General features: G+C 41.3%; 1 protein-coding gene across 3 annotated transcripts in view; it reads right to left on the bottom strand.

The window, feature by feature from the left end:
* The window catches only part of WASF2 (WASP family member 2), a 73,084-nt gene that overhangs the window by 31,235 nt on the left and 26,109 nt on the right, over positions 1-15,740 (bottom strand). The window contains exon 2 of one of the 3 annotated variants that reach the window (XM_077898921.1): positions 13,126-13,273. The exons of the other annotated variants lie outside the window; for them this stretch is intronic. The gene's annotated coding sequence lies outside the window, so the exon portion shown is untranslated. The remainder of the gene's footprint in view (positions 1-13,125; positions 13,274-15,740) is intronic. 3 annotated transcript variants of the gene reach the window in all.

The raw sequence follows: 15,740 nt of genomic DNA, 5'->3' as shown, positions 1-15,740 counted from the left end.
CCAGGGAGTGGAATTATGGAGCAAACTGCCATGCAATTCTGTATCAACTGTTCTATTCTGCCAGCTGTAACAAGAATTCATTCCTGAAAAAGTGTCACACACTCATCTGTCACTAACGGCCAAGCTGCCAGCAACTGACTAAGAGTCAGCAGCAAAGGGCAGCTGTACATCTACTTCCTCTCACAAGGTCTATTCACCAATCAAAATATGGGATTTATAAGGAAAAGTCCTTGAGCAGAGGGGAAGTAAGTACCTATTCTTTTCTTTCTACCCTCAGTTTACTAGGCAGTTACCAAAACCCTCAAAATCTAATCTGCAGTGCTGTAGAAGAGTAAGAACATGGACAGTAAGAGACAGAGATATGGGTTTCAACTCACTACTGCCAAATTTGAGCTTTGGGACCTTGGGAAGCAGTGAAATCTGTTTTCTAATCTGTTAAAATAGTGTAATGATTCCTAGTCTGTAAGGCTGTTGTGAAGAAAAATGAAATAATGTATGTATAAAATGCTTAACACAGAGCATGGCACAAAATAATTATAATAGTTGTAGCGATGGGTGCCTGGCTAACTCAGTCAGTAGAGCATGTGCTCTTGATCTTGGGCATATAGCTTACTCGAAAATACCCCATACTGGACAGTTTACTTTAAAAACAAACAAACAACAACAACAACAAAAAACAGCTGTAGTGATTGTAGTAGTAACAGTAGTAGTGGTGGTGGTGGTGGTGGTGGTGGTGGTGGTGGAAGTACTAGTTCTATACATATCTAGCATTTAAGTATGTGCAAGGCACTGTTCTAAATATTTTATATGTGGTTCTCTCAACCATTAAAACTATTAGTAAGTTTCAGGTCATATTAAAAGTTAATTATAGTACCCTTATTAATCAATGAGTATTTATCAAGTAGACACTAAGAGACACAAAGAAGTAAAAATCTGTCCCTTGACTAAGAGTTTATATAATTTAATTGAAGAGACAGATAAAACCACAGTTAAGTAACAATACAGCAAATAAATAGAAGTTTGGTTATCAAATGAACAATATAGTCAATGATGACAATAGAAAGGATGAAAACCATCACTGTGAACTGAAGGGATTGAACAGACTTCCTGGAATAAAGATCTGGGTAGGATCTGGATATAACAAAGAGGGGTACACTTATCATGATGAATGCTGAGTAATGTATAGAATTGTTAAACTGTATATTGTACACCTGAAACTAATGCAACACTGTATGTTAACTCTACTAGAATTAAAATTTAAAACTTCACTTAAAAAAAAATACATCTAGGGGCATCTGGCTGGCTCAGTTGGTAGAGCATGAGACTCTTGACCTTGGGGTTGTAAGTTCAAGCCCCACATTGGGGGTAGAAATTACTGAAAAATAAAATCTTAAAACAATACATCTAGGGATGCCTGGGTGGTTCAGTCAGTTGAGCATCTATCTGCCTTTGGCTCAGGTCATGATCCCAAGGTCCCCCGGGCTCCCTTCTCAGTGGGCATCTGCTTCTCCCTCTCTCTCTGCTTGTGCTCCCCTTGCTTGTGTTCTCCTACTCTGTCAAATAAATAAATAAAATCTTTTTCAAAAAAGTATATCTAAAACATTAGAAAAGATAGTAATAAAGACAGAAGGTTTTGGGATCCCTGGGTGGCTCAGTGGTTTAGTGCCTGCCTTTGGCCCAGGGCGTAATCCTGGAGACACGGGATCGAGTCCCACATCAGGCTCCCCGCATGGAGCCTGCTTCTCCCTCTGCCTGTGTCTCTGCCTCTCTCTCTCTCTCTCTCTCTCTCTCTCTCTGTGTCTCTCATGAATAAATAAATAAAATCTTAAAAAAAAAAAAAAAAGGACAGAAGGTTTTCCAGGTGGGAGTAATATAAGCAGAAGTCTCAAACTTAAGTCTACCATTAAGAATTTATGGAAAGGTCACAATTGTAACGGGCTTTTTACCACATTTCGTCAAATCTAAGATGCCAATGATTATGAGATGTATTATGATTGAAGACATGTTAGAAATGTGGGGAAAATATACCTCTCAGAAACAATGAAATACACTTTTTCCTATGAGAGTAGACAAGATGACCTATATGCCATGTATGATTTCTTGAACTTAGACTTATAAGAGAATATTCAAATTTCACCAAACCATCAATACCACAGGAAGAACAAAGATAAAATGAGAGACTGGAACTCTACTCCACTATTTGCAAGGCCACAATATTTACCTCCTAATCAGTAGGTTATATACTTGAACATAATTATCGTCGTTTTAATATCTTTGTTTGCTAATTCCATCATCTCTGTCATTTCTGTTTCTACTGCCTGATTTTTCTCCTAGTAATGGACCACATTTCCTGGTAAATATGGTATCTTCTGATTGGATGTTAGACATTATCATTTTAAAATGCTGAATATCTAGCGCTGTTGCCTTGGTTTCAAAAATGTTGGACTCTGGGATGGCTGCCCTCAGCAGTTGGGCATCTGCCTTTGGCTCAGGGCGTGATCCTGGAGTCCCAGGATCGAGTCCCACATTGGGCTTCCTGCATGAAGCCTGCTTCTCCCTCTGCCTATATCTCTGCCCCCCCACCCCCGTCTCTCTCATGAATAAATAAAATCTTAAAAAAAAAAAAAGTGTTGGACTTTATTCTGGTAGGCACTTAACTTTTGGCTCAGTTTAATACCTGTGAGGCTTATTTTTAAGCTTTGTTAGAAGCTCTAGAGGAACCTATACTCTTTGGATATTTTAGCCCTAAGCAAAGATGTGGCCCCTCTGTGATCAGTGCTGGAAGCTCCCTGTGAGCACCCTGGGCTCTCTACTCCGGCTGGTAGGAACTCAAACACCTCCCTGCTCCGGGAACCAGTTAGCTCACAACTTCCTGGTCACTCTTTCCCCAATCTCCCTCAGTGTGGACCCCCCCTCCCAATCATATGTATATAGTCAGCAAAGATTCAAGGGAACCCTGAGGAAATTTCTAGGCAGTTCTTCTTCATAGCTTCCCTCTTCTAGAACTCACCCTCACAGCTTTCAGTTGCCTCAGCTTCCCTTGAACTATAATCTATCTCTTCAGTTCAGCAAGACCAGTGTGCTCTGCTTGGAATCTGTGCCCTGCTCCATGGTTAAGAGAGATATCTAGGCAGAAAGCCGGAGTAATCACAGGGCTCGCCTCCTTTATTTTCCTTCTCACAGTGATCACAGCCCTGTGCTTCTTGTTTAGGTCAGGGTTGATTTCCACTCTACTTTTGCAAGGCCCTCAACAATAAAGAGGTATTAAAAAATTCTTAAAGTCAGATTAGTTTCGATTTATCTTCAAGTGTATAATATGGGGTACTTTTGGAACAACAGGAAAAAGTAGGTGTCTTAAAATCAAACAAACAAGAAAGCATTGCAAATAAGTAGGATACTATCATTATAAGCATATAATACATTTGGATAATATTTAACTTTTGAATCAGAATTAAGAACAATGACAGAAAGTTCTTTTCTTAAAGCTAATACTCATTATTAATATGAGTACCTACCTACCCTCAAAAATCAATATAGCTTGGTGAACCCAGAGGCATGTTCAGGCAAGGGATTCAAGGATTTCCTGAGCCACTAGTTATATGACTTTGCGTCTGGTTAATCCCTCTGAGCCTCATCTGTACAATGGGCAAAATAAAGCCTATTTCATACAACAGTTCTAAGGATAAAATAAAATAACGTATGCGAGCCTTCTAGAGTGATGTCTAACACTCAGTAAGTACTCAGTAACTGATAGCTCTCATTACTACCATTAATTCAAAGGAATGCTGAGTTTGTTTGGACTCACTTCCTAGTGGTAATGAAATAATTTAAGGACAGCAGGTCAAATTAAACAGCATTGAACACTACACAAAGATCTCTCCTAATTGGTCCCCTTTTCTTCAGTGTCAGGGAAGGCCAAGTAGTAGGTGGGTCTCTTACCTTCTAAGACGGCTCTCTAGGAGTGTGGAAACAAATGCTGGGAAAGAAATGATGGCCTCTGCTTATATTATACCGATTTTAAAGATTAAGATAAAGGGTATCAGTCTTCCAAATCACAGTCAAGAATCAATCTAGTATTTTCACTTTACGTACTTCGAAAGAAAAAGTGTCTTAAAGGGACTATTATCTGGATTGTGGCATTTCTTTAAAAAATTCCTTTCATCTTAAAGGCCCAAGGCAAATGTCACCACTTCTAAGAAGCCTTCCTTGACTCTTCTAGTCTGAAGTCATTTCTTTCCCTTTCCAAAATGCCAAAGAGTTATGTTGAACCTCTTTCATGGCAGTCACTACATTCTATTTTGTAGTACAGATTTTTGAAGCGCACAACTGAGTATAGGAATGGAGAAACAAAATATCTTTAAACCAAACAGAAGTAGTAGTAACAGCAGCTAATGTGGGATTCTTAAAATTCCTTTGTATGTTATATAGTGTCTGCTCATTAAATGTTTGTTGAATTCCTAAAACATGCCCAGTATTTTTTCACATTTTCTTTTTTTTTTTTAAAGATTTTATTTATTTACTCATGATAGAGAGAGAGCCAGAGGCACAGGCAGAGGGAGAAGCAGGCCCCATGCAAGGAGCCTGACATGGGACTCGATCCCAGGACTCCAGGATCAGGTCCTGGGCTGAAGATAGGCGCTAAACTACTGAGCCACCCAGGGATCCCCTTCACATTTTCTTATATATCTTTAATTCTCAGAACAGTTCTGTAAGGTAAGTATTAGCATTCTGATTTTATAGATGAGAACTAAAACTGAGAGCAGTTCTTTATTAAAGTCACACAGTCAGCTTTTAAACCCAGGTCCATCTGTGTCAATAGTTTATTTTTTATTTATTTATTTTAAAAAATATTTTATTTATTTATTCATGAGAGATACACACAGAGAGAGAGGCACAGACACAGGCAGAAGGAGAAGCAGGCTCCATGTGGGGAGCCTGATGTGGGACTCCATTCAGGGTCTCCAGAATCACACCCTGGGCTGAAGGAGGCGCCAAACTGCCAAACCCCTGGGCTGCCCCATGTCAATAGTTTATGCGTTTACCATGACACCAAACTAACTCTTCACAAAACACTCAAACCAAGAAGTTGAACAAATATGCTCATATTTCTCATTTTCATACACAAGTGCCACCAAACCCCAGACTAGTTTCTTCTCCCTTGAAAAAAAGACTGCGTGCTAACACAAGAAAGCCTTCCTGACATATTTACCCTAGAACTGAAATGGTGTTAATGAGGATAACACACTGCTTTCTCCCTCTCTACACCCAATTTTAGCCAGCTGCTCAGGGGCTTCACATCTTTCACTTTAAACAACATAAACACTGGCTCATTTAAAGTGCCAGCCTCAGATAACATGCTCAGATGCTACTGCTTTTCAAACAAACTCCTGTTTTCAAACAGCCAGGCATTTGGGGTTCCATCACTTCTGATGAGTTACTTTTATCTACAGGGTCCCTGAAAATCACTTTAAGTTTCATTCTCTGTGCACTGTTTGGCTCATCAAATCTTGTCATCAGGGACTTTTTTTTTTAAGCACCTAATCCTTTATCTTCTTTTACAATGAACCAAAACACATTCCTATGGGTAATTCCTAAACTGTGTATGTATGCTTTAAAATAAAATTCTTCTTTTTCCAAAAAAGCACAGTTGTTTTCCCTTTTTAGCCCAAGTAAAGATAATTATATCAGAAGTGAGTTTTCCCCCACCTCTTTCTGCATATGGGGAATACTGAAAAGATAAGTCTTTTTTAATTATTAAATGTAAATAGCTCATTAAATATAATCCAATTACTTTAATTGTAAAAAGGAAGTAATTACAATATGTACATGTATTCTTGCCTAGTAGATTTAATATCTTAAATTAATCTTTTCAGCATTAATATTTTAAATTAACCTTTGACATTAGAAAAATGCAAGAAATGGATGTCTCTTTTTAAAAATGTATATATATAATAAAGCCATACTTTATTGATCTTTATTGTGATTTCACCTACAAACAATTTTAGTGAGAACAGCCCCATTCCCACAGAGAGGGGTAATTAAATACCACCTGCCCTAACTGAACTGGTATTTCTTGTCTGCCATAAATCATGTTAAAGGGTGTTTCTAGTGCCTTCTGGGACAAAAAGCCAAGAGATGAATTCTGTGGCATTCCAATAATCACAGAAACCTTACTTAGACAATTCCAAGCCAAAATTTGTTAGAAGCATGTCTTTGCGTATAGTAGCCTAAATTTTCCATTACCTAATTTAATTTACATTGTTACTACCATCTTAACTCCCTAAGACCATCACAAGCATTCTCCTTGCTCTTTGATCTTTAGCTCCTCAAGTTTGCTCTTACATTTTCCCTCAACAGCCATGTGGTTCTTTGTTTTTTACTCTTTTTTGGTGACCAAAGGTAAATAAATTGCAAAGCTAAATCTCTATGAACTGCTTTGAAAATGGGCTCTGCCATGGTCTGTGCACTTAAAAATTTCTATTAAAATGGAGGGAAAAGGCTTACAACACAGATGAGGAATTAAGAAGACTGTACTTTGTTTTTCTACATCCTACCAAAGTCAATGAAAAAAATTTTTTTTAAAGAAATAGTGTACATGTGGGGTGATAGGGGAAAAGGGCGAGGGAGAGAGAATCCCAAGCAGGCTCCATGCCCAACACAGAACCCAATACTGGCTCAATCTCATAAACCTGAGACTATGACCTGAGCTACAATCAAATCGATGGCCTAACCAACTGAGCCACCCAGGCGCCCCTCAGTAAGTGTTGTTTTAAAATATGAATATAAAAATAAATAAATAAATAAAATAAAATAAAATATGAATATATATTTACGGTCACCTGAGTGGCTCAGTCGTTAGGCAATCGACTCTTGATTGTAGCTCAGGTCATGATCTCAGGGTCATGAGATCCAGCCCCGTGTTGGGCTCCATGCTGGGCGTGGAACCTGCTTGGGATTCTCTCTCCCTCTCCCCCACCACCCCACGAGCATGCTCTCTTAAAAAACAAACAAATAAATAAAAATAAAACTTTATTTAAATTGGGACGCCTGAGTGGCTCAGTAGTTGAGCATCTGCATTTGGCTCTGGGCGTGATCCCGGGGTCCTCGGATTGAGTTCTACATTGGGCTCCCTAAAGGGAGCCTGCTTCTCCCTCTGCCTATGTCTCTCCCTCTCTGTGTCTCTCATGAATGGATAAATAAAATCTTAAAAAAAAAAAAAAAAACAACTTTATTTAGATTAACACAGAACTCTGTCTAAACTTTAGAAAACAGCAAGAACTATATGAAAATTTATGGGGCAGCCCTGGTGGTGCAGCGGTTTAGTGCCACCTGCAGCCTGGGGTGTGATCCTGGAGACTCAGGATCAAGTCCTGCATCGGGCTCCCTGCATGGAGGAGCCTGCTTCTCCCTCTGCCTGTGCCTCTGCCTCTCTCTCACTCTCTCTGAATGAATAAATAAATCTTTAAAAAAAAAATTTATGTTGTACAGGTTAACAACCAGGACCATGTTTGTATGGCACTTTCCCTCCAAAAGAAGTTTTTTTATTTTATTTTTTTTATTTTTTTATTTTTTATTTATTTTTTATTTTTTTTTAATTTTTTTTTTTTAATTTATTTATGATAGTCACACACAGAGAGAGAGAGAGGCAGAGACACAGGCAGAGGGAGAAGCAGGCTCCATGCACCAGGAGCCCGACGTGGGATTCGATCCCGGGTCTCCAGGATCGTGCCCTGGGCCAAAGGCAGGCGCCAAACCGCTGCGCCACCCAGGGATCCCCGAAAAGTTTTATTTAAAGTACTAAAAAGCGGGATCCCTGGGTGGCTCAGTGGTTTAGCGCCTGCCTTCAGCCCAGGGCCTGATCCTAGGGTCCAACGATCGAGTCCCGCATGGGGCTCCCTGCATGGAGCCTGCTTCTCCCTCTGCCTATGTCTCTGCCTCTCCCCGCTCTCTGTGTCTCTCATGAATAAATAAATAAAATCTTAAAAAATAAAAAAAAAAAGGAAATGGAGGAGGGCGACTATGACTAACTCCTTTGGTCATTCGGTCTGTAGCCACGTTGGAGCAATTCCTGACTACATAAGGCTGGCTTCTGCTGTCATCCAGGCTAACATTCCAGGAAAGTTATTTTATGGTCTGAAAGGACAGTAACATGGGTCACTGTGGGTTCCTTCATCTCCAAACACTATAATGGACTCTGAACAGTTACTAAAGGTTAGCAGAAGGAATGGAGCCTGATATCTAATGATGATCACAGTCCTCCAGGACAGCACCATTAAAAGACAACAAGTAATTTCACAGGCAAAAGGTGTACTAACAGCTAAAACTTAGCCCCTTTTAGGATTTAAATGATTCAAGTTTCATCTTGATAACACTAGTATTTTTGTACAAAATATATCTTATTAGGCCAGCACTTGAAAGTTAAAAAGGTGTCTTTAAATGCCTGCTGACCTAAAATTGCCATGTTCCATGCTTTAAAGGGATTGATTTTCTGAAGAAGGACAATAAGATGCCAAATTCTGTTCAATGGAGATCAGAATACTACTTGGTGAACCTATTCTGCACCTGTGGAAGTAAAAGAATAAGACTGGCTCACACACCCCAGAGGGAGGATGGTATTTATCTGGGCTCTCCCTATGACCTCTTTGGCAGCAAATGTAAGAAAGTCCTTTTTTGAGGCTAAGGGGCGGGCCCAGGACTTTCAACTACCCATTCAAGCAGGGTTACGATTCCCCTCCTCCATAATTAAGTTCTCTTTCCCACTCTCCATGCATGCATGAATTGCAGTGACATTGACATGGGGGCCTGACATTAGTCTTTGAAGGTCATTTAAATCCTCCTACTTCCAAGCTGCCTTAAAAGGAATGCGTCATCCATTCCACAATGCCCGAGTGTGGGGTTTGACTAGATGATACCCAAAGCGAACTCATCTAAAGCATAAAAAGAAAGAGGTCTCCAAATGCAGGTATCATAAAAAGGACAAATCAAAGAAATAAAACACAATAAAACTCAGTTGCTCAAGAGACAACAGTAAGAGAAACACTAAACATTTAACACTGGATGAATGAAAACACTTGTACTGATAATTCCTTTTATTTAGGAAAGTAGAAAAGGTGATTCACAATATGGTTCCTTTATATGGTTCCAGTCTCCTCTCTTATGACATCTTCATATATACATACCCTTCCCCTGAAGTCCCAAAGACTCTTCCCATGGTTCCCCATCACATCATGTTCTCTCCTTTGCCTCCACACTTTTGCTCAAGTCTGACCACCCACCATGCCCCCAACAACTTCTAAGGTCTTCCAAGATTGAGCTCAAGTGAAATGTCTCTTGACATGCCTTGCCCCAAAGAAGATTGATGCCCCTCCCCATGCACTTTCTAAACTTCAATAACACCTCGTCCATGCCTATCCCTTCACACTACATTAAAATGACTGATTTTCTTACTTGCTCTCCTACTAGACTCTGGACTCTTTAAGGCCAGTGATCAATTGTCTCTATTTTTAGTGCCCACCACCATGCTAAGCACAAAGAGAATGCTCAATAAATATTAACCAAATCAATGAAGCCACAGTTAGCAACTCCTGTGCTCTGGCACTCATGAAGGTAAGGATAGGGAAGGTATCTGGACCTCCAGTCTTATAGTACTGCTTTCTGAGGGAAGAGAACTCAGTCTGAATAGCCCAAGTTCAACCTCTGTTTTAGAATTAAGATTCCTGGTAGCTCACCAGATCACAAAACAGAATCTACATATACTCTTGTAGGAAATGACCAGGGGTCTAATCTGGTACAGAACACAGTGAGACATTAAAAATTAAAAATCAGGGCACTTGGGTGGCTCAATTGGTTGAGTGTCTACCTTCAGCTCATGACTCAGGTCATGACTTGAAAATCCCAGGATACAGCCTGCATCGTTCTCAGGCTAAAACATTAATAAGCCTCTGAACCCACCCTTTCCCCACTAAATCAGCTTCTTGCTCCCAATACTCTGTCCCCACCAACTTACCCACCCACCAGCCTGCCTGACTTTTTCCTTTCCTTCCTGCCTGCCTTTATAAATATAAATAGAGCTGGTGAGAATCTGGCAAACAAATGACAATTCTAACTATATGTGAGATCTGTATAAGGTGATATCCACCCCTCCCTCCCTCCCTCCCTCCCTCCCTTCCTTCCTTCCTTGAATCTTATATACCAGATACTATGCCACACTCTGGGGATAAATTCAATAATGTCCTTGCCCTCATGAAGCTTGAAAACTACTGAAGGGGACAAAAATACTCTGTGATAAGTGTGACTACAAACATTAAGTTCGAGGTTTTAATGGAGGCATCCAGCTCAGACTGGGAGCAGAGAGTCATTAAGAAAGGGTATCTTGGGACGCCTAGGTGGCTCAGCGGTTGAGTGCCTGCCTTCGGCCCAGGGCGTGATCCTGGAGCCCTGGGATCGAGTCCCATGTCGAGCTCCTTGCATGGAGCCTGCTTCTCCCTCTGCCTGTGTCTCTGCCTCTCTCTCTCTGTGTCTCTCATGAACAAATAAATAAAATCTTAAAAAAAAAAAAAAAAAAAAAAAGGGTATCTTTAGGGACACCTGGGTGGCTCAGCAATTGAGCATCTAACTTTGGCTCAGGGTGTGATCCCAGTGTCCTGGGATCGAGTCCCACATCGGGCTCCCTGCAGGGAGCCTGCTTCTCTCTCTGCCTATCTCTGGCTCTCTCTCTCTCTCTGGCTCTCTGAAAAAATAAACTTTTTTTTTTTTTTTTTAAGTATCTTGAGGGCAGCCCAGGTGGCTCAGCAGTTTAGCACCGCCTTCAGCCCAGGGTGTGATCCTAGAGACTCAGGGTCGAGTCCCATGTCTGGCTCCCTGCATGGAGCCTGCTTCTCCCTCTGCCTGTGTCTCTGCCTCTCTCTCTCTGTGGGTCTCTCATGAATAAATAAAATCTTTAATAAAAATAAAATTAAAAAAAATTAAAAAGTATCTTTAAAAAAGGGGGAGGTAGGGATGCCTAGGTGGCTCAGTGGTTGAGCGTCTGCCTTTGGCCCAGGGTGTGATCCTGGAGTCCCAGAATCGAGTCCCACATCAGGCTCCCTGCCTCTCTCTCTGCCTGTATCTCTGCCTCTTTCTGTATCTCTCATGAATAAAAAATAAAAATAAAAATAATTTCTTTAAAAAAATAAATAAAAATAAATAAAAAAAATTAAAAAGGGGAGGTATATCTTTATTAAAAAAAGAAACAGATGGGTGTCCTAAAGGACAAAAAATTTAGTTAAAAGAAGTTGCAGATGAAGGCAGCAGTGTGTGCAGAGGCAAATAATGTTCCAAGAACAGCAAATAGCTTGGTGTGACTGAAGTACAAGAAGGCATGAGTGATGAAGCTAATAAGGCAGACAGTAGCCAAAGCACAGAGAGCCTTGCATACTGCACTTTCGTACTGCACTTTTGCACTTGGAATGTGCGGAAGGCTACTGGGAACTATTTAAGATTGAGGCCAGAGAGTGACATGATTGGATTTGCATTTAGAAAGCTCTCTCTGGCAGCAGTGTGGAGAACGTACTACACGAAGGGGTGAGAGACTGAAGCAGTAATCCAAGCGGAAGCACTTCTAATTGATCGATAGAATCTACATAATGCAACATAAAATGATAGAAAGTGCTCTGTACAGTTTGAGGCCAGGCTGTCACTGATAAGCTTTCCCTCTTGAACAATTAAATTACTTAATCTCTCTGGGCCTCAATTTTTACATTCTGAAAAATTTGTTTGTGAAAGTATTACTAGAAGAACACTAGACTAGATCCAATATCATCAAACTTACCTTAATGTTTTAAAATTTATATATACAGGCATTTTAAAAAATACATGTAAGGTAGGGGTACCTGGGTGGCTCAGTGGTGGAGCGTCTGCCTTTAGCTCAGGTCGTGATCCCAGGGTTCTGGGATCAAGTCCCACATCAAGCTCCCCATAGGGAGCCTGCTTCATCCCCCTGCCTATGTCTCTGCCTCTCTCTGTGTCTCTCATGAATAAATAAATAAAATCTTGAAAAATATATATACATGTAAGGTATAAAGAACCATGATAGGGATGCCTCACTGGCTCAGTCTGAAGAGCATGTGACTTGATCTCAGGGCCGCTGAGTTCAAGCCCCACACTGAGTACACAGATTACTTAAACAAACTTTTAAAAAAATTGTGATATAGCCTAGTTTTAGTTTAAGAATATCACCATTAGCTTTAAAGTCACCTGCATGACTCTCCCCAAACCTGTTTCCTTCTCTACTATCCAGAAATGTGTTTACCATTCCTTTATTTTTCTTTATAGTTTTATCATATCTGTAACTCTTAACATAGTTTAGTTTCCCATGTTTCTGATCTTTACATGAATCTAATGTACATTCTTCCACCTTTCACTCTACAGTTTGTTGAAATTCATTCATGTTGCTATAGCCACAGTTTAATCATTTCTACTGTTACATGGTCTTCTATTTTATGACTATACCATGATTTATTTATCCAATCTAAAGATGATAGACACTGGATTTCTCCCAGTTTGGAAATTTTGCTATCACCGACAGTGTGGCTATGGACATTTTTTTCCATGTCTCCTGGTACATGGATAAGGTAAGGGTAGATACCTAGGAGTGGAATTGCTGGGTTATGGGCTATGTAAATATTCAATTATGACATAATGCCAAATTGTTTTCTGAAATGGTTTACACTTCTGCTTGCCGGGTTCTGGTTGCTTCATATCCTTGCCAACATCTTTTGTTGGACTTTAATTTTTGCCAATCTCATGGACATAAAAGATTGTATCATGTAGTTTTAATTTGCATTTCCCTGACAACTGCTAATGAAGCTGAGCATTCCTGACCTTTTGGTAGGAAGGAGCTGCATTTCTCCAAAACACCAAGATCAAATACCTTCTCTGAAAGCCTATAATGCTTTCAGGTCATTCTGGATGCCTGCCTCCCAGCAATTAACCAGATAAAGATTGGTCTCCTTCAGCACTAAGGTAAAACTCTATAACCAAAAATCAGCCATATTGACTGACACCTGTCACAGAAAACCTGAAATTTTTCATCTGAGAACTGAAGGTGAGTTAGGGATTTTAGAAGGACTGAGACTGATGGGGCACCTGGATGGCTCAGGTAGTTAAGTGGCTGCCTTCAGCTCAGATCATGAGCCCAGGATCCTGGGATGGAGCATCCCATTGGGTTCTCTGCTCAGCCAGGAGTCTGCTTCTCCCTCTTCTCCCTCTGCCCCTGCTCTCTCCCACTTTCTCTCTGAAATAAATAAATAAAATCTTTAAAAAAAAAAAAAAGAAGAAGAAGAAGGAGGAGGAGGAGAAGGAGGAGGAGGAGGAGGAGGAGGAGAAGGAGGAGGAGGACGACGACGACGACGACGACTCTGAGACAGAGAAAAATCTGAGTGGGAATGATCAGGGCAATTACGTGATATTTAAAACCAACCCCTCAGTGGGCAGCCCGGGTGGCTCAGCGGTTTAGGGCCGCCTTCACCCCAGGGCATGATCCTGGAGACTGGGGACCGAGTCCCATATCGGGCTCCCTGCATGAAGCCTGCTTCTCCCTCTGCCTGTGTCTCTGCATCTCTCTCTCTGTGTCTCTCATGAATAAATAAATAAAATCTTAAAAAAAAAAAACCCTCAGTAACTGACATCAACATACTTTTTTTAGCCTCCTTTCTGGCCATAGCTTTCCAGTGCACTTACACCTCAGCCACTGCTCATCAGAGGTTGTCCTGTACTCTCCTGCTTCTGTGATCATTCAAGATATTTCCTGCTTCATGGAATACCCACCTTTTATGGGTTTTCCCCCCTCCCTTCTGCTTCTTGAAATTTTATTAATCCTTCCCTGTCCAGTTCAAATGAACTGCTTCCACAAAGCCATCGTGACCCTGTTCCCTAGAAAGAATTAATCAAGTCCTCCTCTGTGTTGATGGCACTCTATTATTCTGTTACTGCATCCATCCCACATTACAGTTTTAACAGGGATAGACTGTGAGCTCTTTGAGGGAAGGTACCATCTTTTAAGGTGGTAAAAAGGTAAGGTGCTGAGCAGCACTTCTGTCACCCATCAATCCCTCATAAAATACTGGATAGAAACAGGAGCACAATCTGCTGAGAAAATAAAGTCTCTAAACAATGGAAAGATCCTCTCTGACTCTTGCTGACTACAAAGAAGAAATGAGAAGGATGCCTGAGTGGCTCAGTGGTTGACCGTCTGCCTTGGGCTCAGGTCGTGATCCCAGAGGTCCTGGGATTGAGTCGCCCATGCGGCCCCCTGCAGGGAGCTGCTTCTCCCTCTGCTTATGTCTCTACATCTCTCCCTGTGTCTCTCATGAGTAAATAAAATATTGAAAGAAGGGAAAGAAAGAAAGAAGAAAGAAGAGAAGAGAAGAGAAGAGAAGAGAAGAGAAGAGAAGAGAAGAGGAAAGAAAGAAAGAAAGAAAGAAAGAAAGAAAGAAAGAAAGAAAGAAAGAAAGAAAGAAGAGAAAAGGTAAGAGGAGAAAAGGAGTGGGAGCTAATGAAGAACAAATTGGGGGATGTATGGGTGGTTCAGCGGTTGAGCATCTGCCTTTGGCTCAGGGCGTGATCCTGGAGTCCGGGGATCGAGTCCCACATCAGGCTTCCTACATGGACTTCTCCCTCTTCTCCCTCTGCCCATGTCTCTGCATCTCTCTCTGTGTGTCTCATGAATACATAAAATCTTTTTTTTTTTAAAGAGAATTTTTTTTTAAGATTTTTATTTATTTATTCATAGAGACACAGAAAGAGAGTGGCAGAGAGAGAGAGGCAGAGACACAGGCAGAGGGAGAAGCAGGCCCCATGCAGAGAGCCCGACGTGGGGCTCGATCCAGGGTCTCCAGGATCACGCCCTGGGCTGCAGGCGGCGCTAAACCGCTGTGCCACCGGGGCTGCCCAATAAATAGAATCTTTAACAACAACAACAAAAAGAACAAATTGGGACAAAACTAGGTCCCTCCCCCTGCTTTTTTTAAAAGAGAGTGAGGGAGGCAGAGACCTAGACAGAGGGAGAAGCAGGCTCCATGCAAGGAGCCCAATGTGGGACTCGATCCTAGATCCCAGGATCACACCCTGAACCAAAGGCAGACACTCAACCGCTGAGCCACCTAGGTGTCCCACGAGGTCCCCTTAATAAAGAGCCATGTCAGGAAGGCTGAGAAATGAAAATGTAAATCATGCACAGCCACCTTCTTAATTGGGGGTTCCAAAAGCATGGAAAAAATGGAATTTATAACTAATTTTAAAACCTTAGGCTGGAAACACTCTTTTTAAGATTTTATAAATTTATCCACAAGAGACACAAGGAGAGAGGCAGAGACATAGGCAGAGGGAGAAGTAGGCTCCCTGTGGGAAACCTGATGCAGGACTCAATCCTAGGACCTTGGGATCATGACCTGAGCCGAAGGCAGTTGCTCTACCACTGAGCCACCACCCAGGTGACCCTGGAAACACTCTTAACTATAGAGAATGCACTGAGGCTTGCTGGAGGGAAGAGAAGGTGGGTTAAGTGGATGATGTGTTAAGGAGGGTACTTGTAGTGAGGAGCACTGGGTGTTGTTTTTATTTTTTAAGATTTTATTTATTTATTCATGAGAGACACAGAGAGAGAGGCAGAGACATAGGCAGAGGGAAAGGGAGAAGCAGGGTCCCTGCGGGGAACCTGATGCAGAACTTGATCCCATAACCCAGGGATCATGCCCGATCCA

The sequence above is a fragment of the Canis aureus genome, chromosome 5 (assembly GCF_053574225.1).
Source record: "Canis aureus isolate CA01 chromosome 5, VMU_Caureus_v.1.0, whole genome shotgun sequence".
In the NCBI taxonomy this organism is placed as follows: domain Eukaryota; kingdom Metazoa; phylum Chordata; class Mammalia; order Carnivora; family Canidae; genus Canis; species Canis aureus.
This window is presented reverse-complemented; position numbering and strand designations above follow the sequence as displayed.